Here is a 14,602-nt window from a genome sequence, read left to right as displayed (position 1 = left end):
GAATGCAGACCCCCAGGAAGGGCCGGTGGCCGGGTGAGGAGCCCCCTGCTATAGGCCCCCGGCGGGTGGGCTGGCAGCGGGGGCCGGGGGACTCTGGCACGATGCTTGCAAGCGGGCAGTGTGCCACCTTGCCAGATGGCTGCGGTGTGGGTATGCGAGCAAGCAGAGCGCCGGCGCGTGGAGAGGGGCTTCAGGTAGCCATGGTTTGGAGAGACCGTGCCTCCTGTGAGAGGACCACGGGCTGCTCAGAGTGACAACAGCTCCCGTGCCGTGGAGCTGCTGGGTCAGGAGCACTGCTTGGGGCAGGGGGTGAAGATGTGGGAGAAAATCCTTTGGGAGCAGGTCTACCTGCTAGAGGCAGCCCCTAGGAGGAGGCACCAAGAGACATTTTAGGGCTTCATTTAACTCTGTCAGGACCCCGAGGGGTCTGGCATCATGGAGCAGGTTGCAGAGGTAGCCTTAGAGTTGACATTTAGGGCTTTGGTGAGGATGTCCCATCATCAGAGCTGGCCAGTAGAGACCAGCCCACTTAAGTGTGTACTTTCATCTCTTTTTTTTCTTTGGCTTACCAAGCAAATATGTCCTGTGACAGCGCTTGTTCTGTGATTTCGAATACTGAATCCAGCTTGATGTTCTATGAAAGGCATTTCTCACTTGACTTTTCCCAGGCACTTCTGTATCAACCAATTAATTCCTCATCTAAGCAAGCCTACAAGTGAGCAAGAGACAGGAGAAAAATGGGCTAGGAAAACCTGGAGTTACCCTGGATTTCAAAATCATGGGAGTGTTTCTATCATGTTGTTGAGAGCTCGGAAGATTTCATACTGAATGCTGCAAGCAGGTCCCCTGGGCACAAGGAGGGGGATTTCAACCCGAAGGAGCATGCAGAAGAGATCTGTGAGGAAGGTCAGAGGAATGGAGAGTCATCCCTAGGAGAAGGGGCTAAATTCTCCTGGTGTTTTAGATGGATTTCAGTCATTATATAAGCAGTATTATTTTTTATGGCTGCCTAAACCAGCTGATTGTGGGATTTGAGAAATCACTGGCCATATATTCTGTGCTGTAATCAGGAATTAATCTGGCCGATTGCCTATAGCTCTGTGATTGCATCTCTCCAAAAAGACAGCAGGGCCTTATAGTATTTCTTAACTGAGGTCTGGGGAGGGCAAATACTGGGAACAGTCATCCATTTCTGACAAGGCAGAGCAAGAGATGGTGACAATAAATAAAGTGGAGGTCAATCTGATTTCCTTTAATAGGCCACTTGTGAGAAGGAGGGTGTATGAGTGTGTGTGAATGACCTGACATTGCCCAGACAACCATCCTATTAACCATCCCCTCCTCTTTCAACAGGTAAGAGTGTAAAACATGCCCAGAGTCCTCCCACACCCAACAGGGCTTTTACATCCCCAGTGCAAGCCAAGCAGAGCACTGGAGCTGTGGAGGTGGATGTCAGGAACACGGGGCAGCGCTTGTGTGTGTGTGTGCCCCGCATGGTGATGGCTCTCTGGATGTGTGTACACCAAAGCCTGGGGAAAACTTCTTTATGGGAGAGGGAACTAAGAGCTCTCTGCGCAGTTACTCCAACAAAAAGCCCTGGGCAACTGCTGTGCTGTAGATCAAAGCTATGTGAAAGCACAGCAGTAGGGGCAGCTCTGGTGCTTACACTGGAGGACAATTCATCCAGCCTGGATGAGCTGAAAAATAATAAAAAATAGAAGTCTTGGTGGTAACCTGGGAAGGCTGTTGCTTCCCCAGGAAAAAGATCCACCTAAAAACCTTCTTGTCCTCCTGTTTCCTGCATGAATCAGAGGGAAAGACACCATGCTGGGAGTCGTAATTTCAGTGCTAGTCCCAGCTCTGCGCTTGTTCCACTTGTATTCTGCCTTTCACTGTCTACTCTCTGTAAGATGGGGATAATCATACTCAAAAAACATTGCAAAGTTCTTCCACAATCATTTGACAAACACTGAATGCTTTTATTAAATGTGTGTGTTGGATTTACTTGGATGACATCCTAACCAACATCCATCTCCCAAACCAACCTGATGTGAGCAAACCATTTTTCAGGCTATAAAATGGTAGCTGTGGTGGGCAGGAAACAATTCAATTATCTGATCGGCCATCACGTAGAAAACACCTTAGGTCGCAGGCAAAGAAGGATCCCAAAGGCTGATCTGATCCCTCTTTGCTTGTTAGCCTCTACGTGCTGCTAGAAACCCATTTGCATCGTGATCTGCAAGAGAGGGGAAAGCTGGCCAAGGGAAGCAATACAAAATCTGCATCTGGAGGTTCATTTTGCAGGGAGCTGCAGGGACTTTCACACACGTATAGAAACTTATTAATAATAAACAGAGTCGTCTGGAACATTCATACATCCTGCGTATGGGTTACTGCTTCCAAGTCAGGGAAACTGAGCAGATGAGCAAAGAGGGACTGGAGGGGTACACGGGAACGTCAGCGTAGGACAGTACCCAGAGCCGTGACTCAGAGGAGGGGATGGGGAATGGCCTGCCCCTGATTCAGGAGAGCCAGCCCAGAAATCAGAGCCAACAAAGGCTGTTATCGTTGGCAACTGTAATGAAATTAAAGAGATGCTTCGCTGTCCATCATCAGGTGTGTCAGTTTTCAACACTTAACTGCTGGAAGTTAAGGACTTTCTCGGCTGCATTTCCAGTCACTGGCTTTCAATTTCGGGCACAAGGGAGGGAATTATGTTAGAGGCATTGCAGGTGAGATTTCCTCCCTCCTGCCATACATTTCTGTGGCAATGTATCAGTAATGAGACTTTATGCATAGCATCTTTCTTGCCAGAACATAATAATTAGTTCAGCTCTTTACCTAGTTACTTGTCCAAAATTGCTCTGGGATAATGGGACAGAGACTAAGCCAGTCCTTTTCTTCGGTATGTGACAGCCACACGTCACACACCACATCACATCACAACCCCTCCTTGCAGAGGTGGGGTATCCGAGGGGCAAAGCATCGTGCTGAGAACTCACCAGGAGTCTGGGGGCTGTGCTCAGCCTCTCCAGGTGTGGTCCCAGGGCTGTCCAGGCTTTTCTTTAGCAGCCCAGGGTGAGGAACGGATACACTGGGCACATTCCAATGCACTGCAATGCAATGCAAGTGGTGTTGGATAAACCCTACTGCACCCTTTGCTGTAGGTTCAGTCCTGGAGTGAAGAAATGAACAGAACCACACGGTGTGAGAGCAACAGCATATGAAGCATGGGAGGACTTAAGAAAAGAGCCCCTTCACTTTCATATCCACATAAATATATGTTAGATAGAGATACAGACTCCTTTTTGGCATTTGTCAGGCAACAGCAGTTTTTCAAGGCTGTTTCTGACGGCGTCATATGGATTTTCCTTTTACAACCACCTCTCTCGTGGAAATCCCCATTGGTCCCTGCTATTCCAGTGAAGGAGACTGTCTAATTCAGTTTATTTTCCCCCAGGAAGATCCAGCTGATTATGCAATAGCAATGTGTACCAGCACGTTAATGGCAGTTGGCACCTTCCTGGACTGTACGGGAGGCAGGGGATATTGCTGTCATTATGGAATTAGTCATGCTTGGAAACACCGCAGGGTTTGTTTAATCCAAGGAGAAAATAAAAAATATGTTGGGGTGGGGTAGAGAGAGGCAACAACTGCAGTTTTCTGAGCAAGGTGGTGAGGGAGCCGTGACAGGACCCCAGCACCTTCACTGGTGGGTGGGTGTCCCAGGGCCTCCCCATGCTGTGGATGCCTGTGGATGTTAGTGGGTTTTAACTAGCTGCAGCTATTTCAACCCCAATTTGGGTGGAAAATGTGTCAAAAATTGCAAATTTTGCTCTTTTTTTGTTCCGTTGGATTTTAGCTGGTATAAATGGTCAGGTCCCTGCAGACCTCTGTGGGAGGAAAGGTCTGGAGGGAAAGACCCTGCTTCCCCTTTGCTGCAGGTGCTTACCTAGGGGACATGTTTCTGAAGAACCGGTAGTCATGAGTTGAGGATGCTCTCCTCCTGCTGCCGAGGAAAGGACGGGTCTGGACCAATGCTCCCTGCTCTGCTGCTCTCCGGCTTTCATTGCAACAATGCACCCAAGTCGGCCACTCTGCAGGTCCCCTCTGCCTCCCCCTGGCCTCTAGTGCTTTTATGGGGTTAAGTACCACTGCCACATGCTTCCTCCAGTGTCCTCTCCTCCAGAACCAGAGCTCCAGCCTGAGGGACCACCAACCAAGTGATCTGGGTCTGACCCCTAGTGCCTGACCATCTCCTGGCTGAAAGAAGAGGTGTGTTGGCTGCAGGTGCCCCACGGGGTGTGTCCAATGCCTTTTGACCATCCTGGAGACATCTCTGCAGGTGAGCTTGCAGCAGCTGAGACCCACACCCACTCCGCTTGCTCTTCAGCCCATCAGGGCTTCAGGCACCTCTGTTTCACAGCTGCAGTTGTATTCAAGCCCTCCACATGCCCCATGCCACCGGCTGTGTGCTTGGTGCCAAGGAACGGCTGGGATCATGCCAGCTGGAGATCATCTGCCTCCAGTCTTCTCCTCCCAAACCAAGATGTAATAGTTTTGCAGCAAACTCAGTAGCTGCTTGTCCCCCACCTGTGCCTGCATCAGTGCTGCTTAGATTTCACGTGCTGTCAAGGGGCTTCAGATGCTGCCAGCTGAGCAAGCCCTCACAAGTCCAGGAGAAGACTGATCTAGACTAAATTAACGCACAGACAGATCCCCAAAGGTGCTACAAGCCGCTCAGCCCACAGGAAATACTGCAGCATGATAAGGCCATAAGGAACATAGCCAGAAGTTTTGGCCCAAGGGGAAGGGAAGTATGTTCCTTCTGCAACGAGCTGTCCCCACCATAACTCATCTCGTGAGTTTTCCTGCTGTGTGCAAAGGCCTGACAAGGGACATTTTCTACCCCGGCGACCCAGTTGCTTCTGGTACCACAAAAAAAGTTGACCACAGCAAATCCTGCTGCGCGGTGGAGCGTGTCCCCCACTCCCATCTCTGTGGACATGGAGGAGGGCTCCCATCAGCCGTCTTCATCTCTCACACTTGGTGAGGGGAAAGCAAGACATGCTCCCCTGCTGGGTACTGTTAATTAACATAAGAAACCATACCAGAGGCTACGAGGCATTGAACTGGAGTGTAATTGGCTACATGGGATTTGCTAAGTGTTTCGGTCCGGACAACAAGCAAGAAGCCTAAGGGCCAGCCTCTGTTGAAGAGCTACCGTATGAAAGGAGAAATTCCCTGGGGGATGTTTGGTGCTGCTGTCCAAGCCCGCGGGTCGTTTTGTGCCTGGCACAAGGCTGTACCGGGATGTGTGCAACGGCCTGGTTCCTGCTCCCTGCCTCAGGGTGCCAACAGCACCAACATCTCTCTCCTCCTTGCTGCAGCTTATTTAATATTTGTGCACCCAAATGCTAGGGAATATCCTAATACTTCATGTGCTGAAAGGTCCAGAGCAATGCTGAGATATTTTGCTGCCTGGGTCTCCTTTCCCCTTGCACCGGGCTCTGTGTAGGTGCTGTCACTGGGTCGGTCTGGTCTCCTGCATGGGGATGGGAGCAAGCTCCCCAGCTGATGTCTGGGTGTCTCCTTGTCACCTCCATTTGCTTCTCCCAGGCACAGATGGCAGGATGCCCTGGGTGAGCACCGGCACTGGATTTCATCATGTCATCTCCCTTTGCAGGCCACGGAGAACTAGTGAATGCCAAGAGGTAGGTGTCAAAAATATGCCAGATGAATCACACCTCTAGAAGCACCTGGTTTAGTCCACTGAGCACCCAGTGGCTCAATAGAGGTGTCCAAGGTCAGTCCCAGAGAGATTGTAACACCACATGGCACCCATGGTCTTTAGGGTCTGTCAGCCCGAGGTAGTAAATATCTTATGCTGCTTCTGGTCTCCATGGGCACCTCCTTGTAAGGGGCTGAAATGAAACATGCCTGGTTTTGTCTAGCCTTTACTGGGATAACAAACCCACCCATTTTCATCTCTAAAGGCTTTGGAAGCCTGGGGCAGAGGGATTTATCTTCAAGAGGCTAAACCAGAAGCTGTAAGACAACCCACCTCTCTTGGATAAGCCAAAAGGGGACAAAAATAGCCTCAATCCCACCAGAAGCCTGAACCTGCAAAAGCCAACGGGGCTTGTGATTCATGCCATGGCTGGCTGCCCGCAAGGCTCACGCAGGACCATGCGCAGCCGCGAGCGGAGCTGTTGGGTTTCTGGCCCGGCTGTCCGGAGCACCTGCAGGAAGGATGCACCCTTTCTGGAACACGCCAAGACTTGGAAAGGAGTGTCATGTCATGCCTGGCAGGAGGAACCCGCTCCAAACATAATACAGCTTCCGTTCAAGGCTTCCTTTGCTATCTTTGCCTGTGCAGATGGGGCAAAACATGTTTTTATATTTTGCTTTTAAGAAAACCCAACACATAATGAAACATAAAGCAAAGGACACCGGATGCAACAGTAGCAAAGGGGTGATGTGGAAAGGGAAAACAAGGCAGCAACCAAAAATCTATCACCTGCTGTTAACGTTAAAGGAGTTGTTTGGTCTTGTTACTACTGTGTGTGCTCTCCTGCTTCCAGCCTGGCAGTCCTTGCCTTTGGTCTATAAAAAAGGAGTCAAGATGACTCATAGAATGATGAGATAAAAGCTCTAGTGACACATTGAGCAACACCAGCAGCTTCACGGTCAGGATCTGGGGCTGTGATCAGCAGCAGGCAGCTTGGGGAGGAGCAGGGACAGGTGTGACAGCCCGTGTGGCAGCTTTGGCACTGAAATAATCCTTTCCAGGGCTTCCCACCTGGAAGGAGCCTTTTTTTTGCACTGATTTTAGGCATCTTCTTCCCCACCTTGATGGAAGAGGAACAGACCTGTATGGCCAGAGATTGAGAAATCCCTGAATGAGTGAAAAAACAAGAATACTCTTTGCTCACTTAATATTTGATGAAAGCCAGTTCTGTCTCAGCCCAGAGTGATTCGGTTTAGCCGCAGTATGCAGGGAAAATTTCTTACATGCATTTGTAGACAGAGGCTGTGACTCTTAGGTTATGCTGTTATCTCATGAGCAATCACTTTTGTCCATGCTGGCATAAATGGGAAAAAGTCTGGGATGAGGGAAGGGGCTCTGGGTGCAAGGGAAACCCCAGGGATGGTTTTTGAATGGCAATTGCAATCGCCTGCGTTGAGATTTGCCCAGAGGCTGGGACATAAATGCTCATCTCCTTTGCAAACAGGGTGCGGAATTCTGTAATCATCCGTCTTACCTCTCAAAAAAAAAAGAAAAAAAGAAGAAATTCCTTGGGCAGGAAAGCTTCAATTTTTCCCATTCCCTGTGCTTGCAGTAAATAAAAGCTGCTCCCTGCTGCTTCTCTCACCTCTCTGATCTCTGGTGTTTCTCAGCCCTGGTCTCACACCAGAGGTTTGAGCTGTGTTCTGCAGCTAAAAGCAGAGAAGATGGGATGGGGCTTTCTGCAGGGCAGATGCAGCCCAGGAAGACAGACAGTACGTGTGGCTGGGGTGGGATCGCAGCGGTTGGACTCACTCCCCCTGGCTGGAGGCACGTCACTGGGGCCCCTGTGGGGGCTCTCATCCCTCTCTGCTTTTTCTCTCTTTGGGAGAGAGGAACTGGCACCTCCCTCTGGGGGGTGAGATCTTACCTGGGCTCCCTGAGGTGACCATCACCCAGGTGTGGGTAGGACTGTGCCTTGATATTTTGGTAATTAAAGGTTACTTCTTGAGAGAGCAGAAGATATGGGGCAGGGGTAACACGGCTCCTCTGGGCCCCAAAGCTTTGGCCACGCTCTCTGGCAAATCAGCTCTCCTGAATTTTAGCTGGGAAAGTCTTCCAACTCCTCTGAAAATCCCACCCACAGGGCATCACGTGAGGTCTGCTGCATTGCTCTGATTGCCTTCCTTTGGGACTTCTGTGGTGATGCAATGGCCTTACTCAAGCAGTGTCATTAAAGTGGATAGGTTCACACACCAAACTAGGCAGGGCATTGAGAAGATCAAGATGTTTTTTTCTCATGGCTATGAGCAGCTTCTACTCATGGTTATTCCATATCTGGAGGACTTTGCTGCCTTTTGGATTCACCATGGGATGGTGACCTGAGGGTAGGTCCCACGTGGGACTCTGCTGTAGAGGCTGGGTTTAGAGACAGCCATAAGGTGCTGATGGGACCTACGGACCATCATGCTGGATCCAGCACTGGGTGGCCATTGACAAAGAGAAACCCTGGGGTGGCTGTAGCAGGTACCCTATCTCCTTTCCAGCTGCAAGACATCTATCTAGAGCAACGGGATGACACATAAATAATGGCACTGGCCAGTTTCTCCCAACAGCATGGGGTGAAATGGCACTGACTGCACTGCCAGCTGAATTTCTCATCTGCAGGCCTCATTTCTCCTGACGTACTGCTCTGGACATGATGTGAGGTCCCACTAATGCTGTTTCCCCAGAACTAAATATCATTTACTCATATCTGACATCACTGGAATTGCTTTTTTGAGGTTGGTGCCACGGCACAAGTTGTCCAAAAAAGGAAGCAGATGTTTCAGCTTTCCAAAGGGAGAATCTATCATATCAGTTAACGACAGTTAACTGAAAGAGCCAGTTTCCCATCCTTCCAAACTAAAATACTGTGTTTATCTACCTTACATGCAGCTTCAAATGTGTCTTCCCCAATACGGGTCATCGGTGCCTTACGGATTTAGCCTCGGTGTACATTTATGAGGAAAGAAGGTAAAAATTAGACAGCTTTTCTGGTCTTTTGATCAAGGTAGGTTATCCTTCCAAAAGAGGTTGTTGTACCTCAAGCAAGCCATGAGCACCAGATGGAAGTTCTGGCATGGTGGCCACTTGGAAGTTAGACTGAGTGAGTGCAAATCCACTTCTAGCCTTGGCAAGGTCCGTGGGTCTCTCTGCTCTGCCCCTTGGCACTGGGAAGTGTGGAGCAGAGACTGGTCAACAGCTACTGCTTAATTTTGCTGAGCATGATGCTGTAGCACACTGCACTAGCCTAATGCAAGGCCTTAAGTTTAAATGATGATATGCAGGAGAGTCCCGGAAGGGCCTTTTTATATTGGGTTTTAAGGGCTTCTGTCTCTGTCTTAAAAGCACATCAGCTACGTCCGGACTGCTAACCTAAACAAGACCAGGGCCAGAGCTGTGACCCACAGTGGGCTCCGGTGATCACCCACAACATGATCATGTGCATTGTCCCAGACCAATTAATTCTCCTGCAGGTTGTACCCAGCATCATTCCCAACACACAGGCAGGACACTGCAGCCCTGTTTGGGATAGCAAGAAGGTGAGGATGTGAGCTGTGCCGTGCAGAAAGTTGGCCCTGACCCATTTTATTTTTGAGTACAGACATAGGATGCAGGCTCACCTCTACGAGGGAAAGCAATGCCCTCCCCAAAGGGAGCCAAGGGCACTGTTCCCCTGCAGACCTGCCTGGGCTTTGAGGGTAGATGGATGTTTGGGGAACTATAAGCCAAGGCAAAAATAAGCTAGAACAGACTGGGAACAAAGCCCAGCTCCTGGTGGGCTCCCTGGATCTCCCCTGGAGTTCCTCAATGCCTCATTAGCCTCCTGAACACCTTGTCCGGTCTGCCCAGAAACATGCGGAAAATTTCTCCTCTGGACCAAGAGGCGTCCATGAAACTCCTGGCAGGGGCCTGGCTGCCAAGCCTGGCTTTGCATTGGGACCTGTCTCCACCACCGATGTCCTAAGTCACTGGTGCTGAGCTCCACTCACACGCCTCATGAGTGAGCTTTAAGCTTTTTTTTTAGCAGTCATAAAAACCCAAACAAGCACTGGAATAAGCTGATTAGGACCAGGTTGGGTTGAGACAATGAAGTGGGAGTGATGGGCAGAGTATGGCCATCTCTCTGCTGGGCAGCTACGGGCAAGGGGTGCCCACCATTCCCTTCCATGGCTGAGGACTGGTCTTTCAGACTGCGTGAGACACTCCACCTCACGTGCTGCTGATGGTGACCACCCAGCCTGCAAAGTCTTCTGTAAGACAATTTTTGAAGAAGATGGGGGGGAAAGTCCCCATGTTTGTTTGTTTCTTCTCTCTGTGTTTGGAGAAACAGCATTTATGGAAGTCAGTTCAATTCCCTGTCTTGCCTTGGCTGATGTATTTCTCCCTGTCCTCACTTCAAGGAGGAGTTCAGACAAGTGCTTGGGCCTGATGTTAAACCCTGGGACACGGAGGGAGGCACACTGGGAACAGGAGAGCGGAGCTTGGAGCATGCAACGGCACATTAATGGCTGCCTCTTCTGCAGCTCTTCCCATTGGGAGACATCAGCATGCTTAAGTCCACCTCTGCCTTATGGACAGGGAGGTGGAGGTCCAGGCACAGCTGGTGGGAGAGGCAGGGATGTAAAGCAGGTCCCCTGCGGGGTGCGGGCACCAGCCCCGGGGATGCACAGCCCCGGCGCGCTTGCAACTCTCACCGACTCTGCACAGCTGCTCCCGTCATCTGCGTGCATTCAGAGTGGCTCCATTCAGCAGCACCGCTTCCTGGAGCTTGAAAGGGCTGCTGATTATTTTTAATGAGCCTTCGCCTTGCTGGAGGTTTGTTTCACACTGATTGCGTGGGCAGCACCGCAGCTTCATCCCACCAGGCAGGTTTGCTCACCCTGCATTCCCCGGCGTTGCTCGGCACGTTTGGGGAGCTGGTGGGGGGAACCCAACAGGTTTGGGGAGCAAATACGCAGGTTATGGAGTGATCACTGCTGCACCCCCCTTGGGGATGGAGGTGTACAGGACCCCTATGGGAATGCTGGGTCCTGAAATGGAGGGAGGCAGCACACCCTCCAGCCTTGCCCTTGGAGAAGGTTTGACCTGCACAACATTTGCATAGCATCCAGGGCACGGCACAATGCCCTCCCAGCTCAGACCCGCTCCCTCCCACCTAGCAGCAAGGTCAGGATATTTGGGAGGTTCTTCCCTTGCCCTGTAGCTTTTCTGCATGTCTGCCCCAAGAGCCCAGGGCACGATTCAGCTCATCCAAAGCATGGCAGATGATCGACATCCTAAAAGTGCCTATGTCTCTCCATCAGCTCCAAAGGGAGCCTGGGATGGAGAGCTGAGCTGACTGTCTTTGGATGCTGGATCGGGCCCTTTATACTCTTGAAAACTGAGCATCCTGGCCTTGCAGGAATTAAAACTAATGAGATAGAAGGAGCTTTTGCAGGAACAGAAGTGCAAGGTGCAGCGCTTAGCGCTGTCGCTGGAAAATCACCAGTTCTGCTGAACGTGGGGCTGCTCCATGCAGTAACTGCCTCATTCATTAGTCCATGTAATCTGACGGGATATACCCTGTTGAAACCTGCTGCCCTGCTTTCTTTTGCATGTTACGCTCGCTGCATTTTTTTTTTCACCCTGAGAAATTATTTAAACAGATGGCTGAGCTTGATATTAATATACTTATTTCAACATTTGCATAGAGCATCTGTTAGGAAAAAAAAAAGTTTTGCAGGTTTTTTAAAAAAATATTTTTTTTTCATCTTTGACTTGAATTCCAAGAATCTGAGAAGACGGCTACCTCTTCCAAGAATGTATAAAAGCTTCATTTATATACCAGTAGGATGCCACTCCACTGAAATGTCACTCACTGGCAGATGATTTGGAAGGGGAGAGGGAAATGAATGTGTATATTACAGAACTGATCAAGTCAAGACCCAAAAAAGGGGAAACTTTTAAAAGCAAGCTCCCAACCTAGTCTTTCTGCCGCTATGTGGGTCAGTCAAATAATTTAGAGACAAATTGTTTCATTTTCCTCCTTAAACAGTTCTTCATCTATTTAGCTGTTCTGCCTGCATTGCTGATCTGGCATGCGGTGGTTGTCCCCTGGCCATGTCCTGAGTTCACAGCGGCTGAGCCCCCCTTTCCCTCTGCTTCTGCTCCCTTCTGCCTTCCTTGGAGAGGGAGACGGGGGCACAGCCCAGGTGGGAGTACCAAAGCATCCCTCCCATCCTTGGCTTGGCTGTTCAGAGGGCCGGGATCTCAAGGTACCCATGGTGTGTCCTCAAAGGGTGCTCTAGATGAAGCCATTGAGAAATCGCATCCTTTTCTCTTAGAGGAGATCCGGCAGTATTTCTGAATCCTGGATACCTCTTTCTTCTCCAGTAAAACAGTCTCCTACGATAATTTGGATCATTAATTTTTGAACTAGCCCTCAGAAGGGCCACAATAAAACCAAAACCTTATAAAGACCCATGTGGTTGATCGCTGCACATTAACAAGGGGTCATTCCCTTCCGTCCAAACTCTCCGGGTCACCTCCTTGTTAAACACACAGGGCCAATGCTCTTCTTCCACCCAAAGGACAAGTCTGATGCTAAGTTACTTTATTTCTCCCTTTTATGACTGTATCGAGCAAAGCTGAGTAGTAAACATCTTTGCAATGGGTTCAGCTGGCCTCCACAGCATGGGGTCTGGTCTGGTGAAGTTTAATAATGATATCTGCCCATCACTGCAAGCTGGAGGTCAGGCTTAGCTCTCAAGCCATGTACGCATTTGTGTAATTGTGTCCGCAACAGGATTTTCTGCTAGTTTAATACAGTATGTTTTTAAGAACGTGGCTATTTGTGTCTTCAATTTTTATTGTCTGCTCCACTTAAGTAGCACAGAGGATGCACTCAAGGTGACCGATCCCCACTCTTTGACTCATATGATGGAGACTCTGATCTCAGCAGACCTCAGCTGTAACAGAGTCACCTAACCTACAGCAGCGTTGATTCAGAGCAGCACCTTTGATCTGGAGTCGTTCTGGATTCGGGGTTTCACGTTGCAAGGGTAATGTATCTCAGACTGGTTTTCCCTTGGTTTTATACATCACTGTATCCAGAGGCACTATGGTCTAGGGTATTACAGGCGAGAGGCAGTATTATAAATCATAGCACATACATGCTTTAATTATTTTGTCAAAATGATTTATAAGCTCTAACTTACTAGAAAGTACCAGGCTGTACCTTTGGACCAGTCTTTTCTGGTCCTTACCTGTGTTAGCTCTGAGGACCTGCTCCTCATCTTTTCCTCCCACATTTGTGCTTTTTGGAGTCAAGCAGCCCCTTAGCTTGACAGCGACTACGGAAGTGGACCCGAGACTACACAGACATTTTCCAGCTCGAGCCAATATGCCACACGCAGACCCTGCCATTCCCCCCACCCCCGCCCCACATCCCCACGCCAGTGTAACTCAGTTTATCCCGTAACACACTTTTCTGGCCGGGTGTCAGCTCAGCCAGAGTAATAAAAACATACAGCCAGAGCAATAAAAACATACAGCCAGAGCAGAGGCAATGCCAAAAATACCTGGTATAAATAACCACGTCCTAGCAAACAGGTAACATGGTTGTGATTTAGGTCCCTTGCAGTGAGGGAGGAGCGAGAGGAAGGGATGCTGCTTTTTGAACATTTTTCCAGTGTTTTCACTTTTTAATGACCTACTTAGACCATTGCTGAAGGGTGTAATTTATGGCTCCGAAATATAACTGGGGGGTTCACAGCCTCCGTGCTTTGGCTGTGGCTGGTTTATCATTTGGTTCATTCCTCACAGTTTTGCATGACAGCACAAGGGCTGAGCGCGATGAATGGTATGCAGATAATAACAGGGGAGAAAGGCTTTCCCTCAAAGTCCAAGCACTGGTGGAAGATTGAAGGGGAGGAGGGATGGAGTGGAACGTGCTTGGGGCAGCCTTGGGAGAAGCTGTGAAATGCCTCTGGAGCAGGCGGTGGGAGATACAAAGAATGAGCGATGTTGGAGGCCATGCGATGGAAACCAAGGGCTGGATGCAACCCTGCACGCACAGAGCGGCAGGGAAATCCTACCCTCTTGCACTGGGATGATGGGGTCAGCGGCGATGATGGTCATGCAAGGTTATCCCATCTTCCACACTCTCTGTGCAGACCCTGGCTGCTGAGACTGACCCCAGGCACACCTGTAATTGTGCACACAGGTCCTGCACAGTGAGGGCTTTGCTTGGGGCTTGCATTGGCCTTGCATGCTCCAGCCTCAGACCCTGGAAAGTGAAGGGACCCTGCAGGAAAGCTGAATGCTGTGCATGTAAAGGCAGGGAGGGACCCCTACATCTTCCTTCATCTCAGGAGTTTTTAAGAGGTAGAGTGAAGGTGTGCCCCTTTCCCTTGCCCTTTGGGGAAGGGAGGGTGGGGGGAGCGGGGAGGAGGAGTGCCTGCCTGCTCTGCTCCTCTGCGCTGAGCCGTCTTCCCTGCAGGATCCAGCGCTATATTTAGGTGAGAGGTAACACGAGGGAGGGTTGACACGGCAGAGGACTTGGTTCCACCTGGCTGGGCTTTCCAGCCAGGAGCAGAGCAGTGAAGCCTTGGGACCAGTTGTCTCCCCGCGGACGGACCTGGGGGAGGCTCCTGCTCGAGTCCGGAGGCCGGAGCTGTGGTCCTACACCTCAGTGGCTTTCCAGCCTGATGGGATCCAGGTTTTGTCAGCAGCAGTGGGGCCAGATCTGGGTCATATCCCTCAGCTCTGAGCTAAAGGATGAGGTTAGAGTCCCTGTATTTCTCACCTCGGCTCCACCACAGACACAATTTAACACTGTTAGAAAATGCT

The 14,602-nt window shown here is 50.1% G+C and overlaps 1 long non-coding RNA gene across 1 annotated transcript in view; it reads left to right on the top strand.

Moving 5' to 3' along the window:
* LOC142052340 (uncharacterized) overlaps positions 1 to 14,602 on the top strand; it is a 73,892-nt gene that overhangs the window by 38,527 nt on the left and 20,763 nt on the right. The window contains exons 6-7 of the long non-coding RNA XR_012658802.1: positions 4,190 to 4,345; positions 5,620 to 5,714. This is a non-coding gene — a long non-coding RNA (uncharacterized LOC142052340). The remainder of the gene's footprint in view (positions 1 to 4,189; positions 4,346 to 5,619; positions 5,715 to 14,602) is intronic.

Source organism: Phalacrocorax aristotelis, chromosome 2 (assembly GCF_949628215.1).
Source record: "Phalacrocorax aristotelis chromosome 2, bGulAri2.1, whole genome shotgun sequence".
Classification (NCBI taxonomy): Eukaryota; Metazoa; Chordata; class Aves; order Suliformes; family Phalacrocoracidae; genus Phalacrocorax; species Phalacrocorax aristotelis.
Note: the sequence above shows the minus strand (reverse complement) of the source record. Positions and strands in the feature narration are given on the sequence as shown.